We start from the raw sequence: 6,564 nt of genomic DNA, 5'->3' as shown, positions 1-6,564 counted from the left end.
CTCTTTCAACCCTTTCCCTCTCTCAAACGGTCACTTAGACCGAGTGAGCTTCTCTTCTCAATCAATTGGAACACGAAGTTCCCACAAGGACCACCACACGATTGGTGTCTCTTGCCTCAATTACAAGTGAGTTTGATCTCAAGAAAGAGTGAGAAAGAAGAAGCAATCCAAGCGCAAGAGCTCAAAAGAACACAACAAATCTCTCTCACTAATCACTAAAGCCTTGTGTGGAATTGGGAGAGAATTTTACCACTTTGGTGTGTCTTGTATTGAATGCTTAGCTCTTGTAAGTAGTTGGAAGGTGGAAAACTTGGATGACTTGAATGTGGGGTGGTTGGGGGTATTTATAGCCCCAACCACCAAACTAGCCGTTTGGTGGAGGCTGCTGCCGCATGGCGCACCGGACAGTCCGGTGCGCCACCGGACAGTCCGGTGCGCCACCGGACAGTGTCCGGTGCGCCAGCCACGTCACCAGGCCGTTGGGTTCCGACCGTTGGAGCTCTGACTTGTGGGCCGGCCTGGCTGTCCGGTGGTGCACCGGACAAGTCCTGTAGATTGTCCGGTGTGCCACCCACGCGTGCTCTGACTTCTGCGCGCGCTGGCGCGCATTCAATGCGCCTGCAGTCGACCGTTGGCGCGAAGTAGTCGTTGCTCCGCTGGCTCACCAGACAGTCCGGTGTGCACCGGACATGTCCGGTGAATTATAGCGGAGCGGAAATCCGAAGCTGGCGAGTTCAGAGTTGCTCTCCTCTGGGGCACCGGACACTGTCCGGTGGTACACCGGACAGTCCGGTGAATTATAGCGAAGCGCCTCTGAGAATTCCCGAAGGTGAAGAGTTTGGCTTGGAGTTCCCTGGTGCACCGGACACTGTCCGGTGGTGCACCGGACACTGTCCGGTGTGCCAGACCAGGGCAGCCTTCGGTTATCCCTTGCTCTCTTTGTTGAACCCATTTCTTGGTCTTTTTATTGGTTAAGTGTGAACCTTTGGCACCTGTATAACTTATAGACTAGAGCAAACTAATTAGTCCAATTATTTGTGTTGGGCAATTCAACCACCAAAATTAATTAGGAAATAGATGTAAGCCTAATTCCCTTTCATGGGTCGACACCCAGCTCCCGGCAGCTCTGATCCAACCGGAACTCTGGACCATGTTTTTCGACGGGTCGCTGATGAAAACAGGGGCAGGCACGGGCCTGCTCTTCATCTCTCCCCTCGGGAAGCACCTCCTCTACGTGCTGCGCCTCCATTTCCCGGCGTCCAACAACGTGGCTGAGTACGAGGCTCTGGTCAACGGGTTGCGCATCGCCATCGAGCTAGGGGTCCGACGCCTCGACGCTCACGGTGACTCGCAGCTTGTCATCGACCAAGTCATGAAGAACTCCCACTGTCGCGACCCGAAGATGGAAGCCTACTGCGACGAGGTTCGGCGCCTGGAGGACAAGTTCTACGGGCTCGAGGTCAACCACGTCGCCCGGCGGTACAACAAGACTGCGGACGAGCTATCGAAGATAGCTTCGGCACGAACAATGGTTCCCCCGAACGTCTTCTCCCGGGACCTACATCAACCCTCAGTCAAGACAAACGACACGCCCGAGCCCGAGAAGGCCTCGGTCGACTCGAGGCACCCTCGGCCCCGCCCGAGGCATCCTCGGCTACCGAGGGTGAGGCTCTGCGCATCGAGGAAGAGCGGAATGGGGTCACACCTAATCGAAACTGGCAGACCCCATACCTGCAATATCTCCACCGAGGAGAGCTACCCCTCGATAGAGCCGAAGCTCGGCGACTGGCGCGGCGCGCCAAGTCATTCGTCTTGCTGGGTGACGGGAAGGAGCTCTACCACCACAGCCCCTCCGACATCCTCCAGCGATGCATATCCATCGCCGAAGGCCAGGAGCTCTTACAAGAAATACACTCGGGGGCTTGCGGTCATCACGCAGCGCCTCGAGCCCTTGTTGGAAACGCTTTCCGACAAGGTTTCTACTGGCCGACCGCGGTGGCCGACGCCACTAGAATTGTCCGCACCTGCCAAGGGTGTCAATTCTACGCAAGGCAGACGCACCTACCCGCTCAGGCTCTGCAAACAATACCCATCACCTGGCCGTTTGCTGTGTGGGGTCTGGACCTTGTCGATCCCTTGCAGAAGGCACCCGGGGGCTACACGCACCTGCTGGTCGCCATCGACAAATTCTCCAAGTGGATCGAGGTCCGACCCCTAAACAGCATCAGGTCCAAACAGGCGATGGCGTTCTTCACCAACATCATCCATCGCTTTGGGGTCCCGAACTCCATCATCACCGACAACGGCACCCAGTTCACCGGTAGAAAGTTCCTGGACTTCTGCGAGGATCACCACATCCGGGTGGACTAGGCCGCCGTGGCTCACCCCATGACGAATGGGCAAGTAGAGCGTGCTAACGGCACGATTCTGCAAGGACTCAAGCCACGAATCTACAACGACCTCAACAAGTTCGGCAAGCGATGGATGAAGGAACTCCCCTCGGTGGTCTGGAGTCTGAGGACAACGCCGAGCTGAGCCACGGGCTTCACACCGTTCTTTCTAGTCTATGGGGCCGAGGCCATCTTGCCCACAGACTTATAATACGGTTCCCCAAGGACGAGGGCCTACGACGACCGACGCAACCAGACCAACCGAGAAGACTTGCTGGACCAGCTGGAAGAGGCTCGGGACGTGGCCTTACTACACTCGGCGCGGTATCAGCAGTCCCTGCGACGCTACCACGCCCGAGGGGTTCGGTCCCGAGACCTCCAGGTGGGCGACTTGGTGCTTCGACTACGACAAGACGCCCACGGGCGGCACAAGCTCACGCCTCCCTGCGAAGGGCAGTTCGTCATCGCCAAGGTTTTGAAGCCCGAGACGTACAAGCTGGCCAACAGTCAAGGCGAGGTCTACAGCAACGCTTGGAACATCCGACAGCTACGTCGCTTCTACCCTTAAGATGTTTTCAAGTCGTTCATATACCTCGTTTACATATGAAGTCTAACCATCAAGGAAGGGTCAGCCTTGCCTCGACAAAGCCCGGCCCTCCCTCGGGGGCTAGATGGGGGGAACCCCCTCCGCGTCAAAATTTTCCTCGGAAAAAGTCTTTCTGCCAGAATATCTTTCGTGCTTTTCGACTACTTCGGTAGTGGGATCATGAAAACGACGGAGTACACGTAAGCAGGCAAGGTCGACCGAGCCGAGGGACTCCTACGCCTCCGGGATACGGATACCTCAGTCATCGCCTTCTGCGAGAAGTAACTCGCGTTCGGATGAGCGATCCTGCTGACCGAACAAGCCTTAACGCTCAAAAGACTCTGCCGAAACGGTTTTTCGGGTTTTCTCGACTACGTCGATAATAGAATCCCGTGGACGAGCAAGAGTACACGTAAGCGGCAAGGCCGACCGAGCCGAGGGATTCCTACGCCTCCGGGATACGGATACCTCACTTATCACCTTCCGTGAGAAGTAACTCTAGCTCGGATAAACGATTCTGCTACCGATGAGCAAGCCCTGATACTCGAAACAAGAGGAAAAGAAACGCAGCTTTACAACGCGACGACAGTATGTTTGGGCCTCGACGGCCGCAAAAAACATATGCATACTACAGGCGAACCGATCCTGCAGGCTCAGACGTCGATGGAGGGGGAGCAGTAGCACCCTTGGCGTCAACTCCACCTTCGGTGAAGTCCGACCGAGCCTCGGACGGCGACACGGGCGAAGGATCTCCGCTCCGAAGGACGACGTCAGCACCACGCCCGGGCCATCACCGTCAGGGTCTCCTCCAGGAACCCGGCCCGAGCAGACGGCTCGGTCGGTCGCCCCGAAGCCTCAACCAGCTGTCCCCCGAGGACACCAGCCCGACTCATGGCCTCGGCAACCCGACTCCGGCGCTGGTCCCGCCAGTGGACGGCCCGGCCAGGCTCCGGCCGACGAAGTCTTCTTTTCGAGCCAACTCTGCCTCTATCCATGCTGACACCGCTGTCTCTGGCTCCGGCTCATCGCAGAGCGGTCGAGGGTTCCTTTAACTAAGCAAGAGAAGCCTCGAGCGGCAAGACCGACCGAGCCGAGGGACTCCTACGCCTCCGGGATGCGGATACCTCACTCGTCACCTTCGCACGAGGCAACTCACACTTGGTTAAGCGGTTCAGTTAGCCGACAGGCGAGTCCTAGTGCTCGAAATGAGGAAAAATATGGTATTACACCAAAAATACCTAGATGTTCAGGCCCCGACAGCCGCAATGAACAAGACACCGTCACTCAAGGTGCCATTACAAACAGAACTCCGGTTCCACTCCCACAGGTACGAACAACCCCCCACATTGGAGGGCCTGCGGGGCGACAAAACCCCTGGTGGGTCGCCGACGCCCGCTCCGGAAGCAGCGACAACGACCTCCGCTCCGAGTGGCCAAACAGCAGCAGCGATGACCTCAGGGCGGACGCTGCTGTGACGAGCTCCTCGCCCACGTCCCCACTCGAGGGGCGAGGACAAGCTATCAAAGCCAAAGAGTCGGAGGCCCGGAGCACGGATGGTGGCGGCGATCTCGTCGGTAACAAGGACTTCTGCAGCCGCCACCACCTCAACGCTGACGACGGCAGCCATCTGCCCACCGGCAGATCCCCACTCGGATCCTCCTGGACAGGCGAGCACCGACCTCCGCGAAAGAGGCGTCGTACCGGAGCAAAGGCAGGACAGCCCAAGAACACGAACGCCGCCCTAGCAGCGCGCGACGTCTTGGGCGGCCCTCCGGTGCGCGCGGCGCGGCGACCGCTCGTACGGCAGAAGGGGGCACCGGGAGCCGAGCCAGAGCCAGCTGAGCCAGCGAGCCCAACGCACTGAAGCTGACGACGCTCGCGGCCGACCAGCCCCGCGTTGTCGGAGTCCGCCCCTTCCGCTAGGCCAGTGAGCACCCTCTCCCCTGAATGCTGAAGGAGAGGGTGACCCACGAACCCGTGCGGGAGGTAGAGCTCCGGCTCAGCCCGCCCTCCGCCCCAGCAAGGATGATGAAGATCCTTGAAGCTGAGGGCGGGGCAGAGGCCGCAGCCCGGCTCGCTTCTCCCCACCATCGAACTGGTGGTCACTGTCTTGGGTGACCACCGGCGAGGGGATGCAGCCGGGCTGCCTGATGAAAATCCTTGAAGCCAAACGATGGCTGAAAGGTACCAACTTCCGCGAAGTTGCGTTCCTCCAACGACGGCAAGACGAAAGCGACGCGAGCGCTCCCCATCCGGGGGCTCGGAAGGTGGAAGGACGCGATACATGGAGTGCGAAGACATGGCTGCCATCCAAGGGAGTCGCCCTCCTTTTAAAGGCGACTCTCCCCACTTGCGTCCTCAGCTGGCGCGGACTGAGTCTTCTCCAACACGCTCCAAGGTCCTCCCCCTACGACACGGGGGCTGGGTCCCAAGCGTCATGCAAGATGGCCCAGGATAGAAGAAGCCAAACCGCCGCGCGCGGAGCGCACAACAGCCCAGCGGTTACAAGCATTCCTCCACTATCGCCCGGACCAGCGGGTGAAAGGGCGGACCGCCATGTAGGTGGCATCCAACCGCACCAAGGGGGCGCACCCTTTCAACTTCGACGCGTCCAGCATGGAGGCCCGGGCCCACACGTCATGTAACCGGCGTGCCGGTTACTACGTGCGAGAAACTGCACCGCCACTCGCGCCAGTACCGTGCCTCCTCGACTGCGGAACCGGTGCCGCGACTCGAGGCGACCCTGCGCATGACCCGACAGTGCCAACCGAGCACATTGGTCACGGGTCGGTCAGCCGCGGGAGAAGGCGCGACGGTCGATACGGCCAGAAATGGGCCGACAATAATGGCGGTGGCAGGCGGGCGGAAGCAGCAGTCAAGTCGTCAGCAAGCTCACGCCCCCTCCTGGGACAGCGAGAGAACCCTCTCCCACGGCGTGAAGACGACGCGCCCGTGTTCCGTTCCTCGAACGGCTCGCGCACGCACAACGGCTGCCCCGCGAACCACTCGTCCCGTCGCATTAACTCTGCGGCAGGACAGGCGGCACCTTTGGCAGGCGAAGCAGGTGACGCTTCACCTCCGCCATAATGACCGTGTCAAAAAAGGTGCGCCACGTCGTTCGATTTCGTATCCTTTTCCTCTTCCTCTCTCTCTTGCCACAGGGACCGGGAAAGGGGACACTCCGAAAGGGATCCTTCTCCGCGAAGGAAGCGGGCCCCGAGCCCCCCTACTGATCAGAGGTTCGAAGGCTGGCCCCTCGGAAGAGTTCAACAGCCGCCTCAGAGCACTCGGGCTCCGCGCCCACTACTGGTCAGAGGTTCGAAGGCTGGCCCCTCGGAAGGGTTCAACGGCCGCCTCAGGCCACTCAGGCTCCACGCCCACTACTGATCAGGGGTTCGTAGGCTGGCCCCCGAAGGGTTCGACAGCCGCCTTAGATCACGCAGAGTGAGGGATGACCCTGGGTACGTTCGATACATAACCAAGGCTCGGGCTACGCTCCCGAGGTACCCTAGGACATTTCCGAGACCGACGGGAACGATTTGTAACGGAATCCCACTAGAGGGAGGCATCGAGCCCTCGGACCCCGTC

The sequence above is a fragment of the Zea mays genome, chromosome 1 (genome assembly GCF_902167145.1).
Source record: "Zea mays cultivar B73 chromosome 1, Zm-B73-REFERENCE-NAM-5.0, whole genome shotgun sequence".
NCBI lineage: Eukaryota > Viridiplantae > Streptophyta > Magnoliopsida > Poales > Poaceae > Zea > Zea mays.
Note: the sequence above shows the minus strand (reverse complement) of the source record.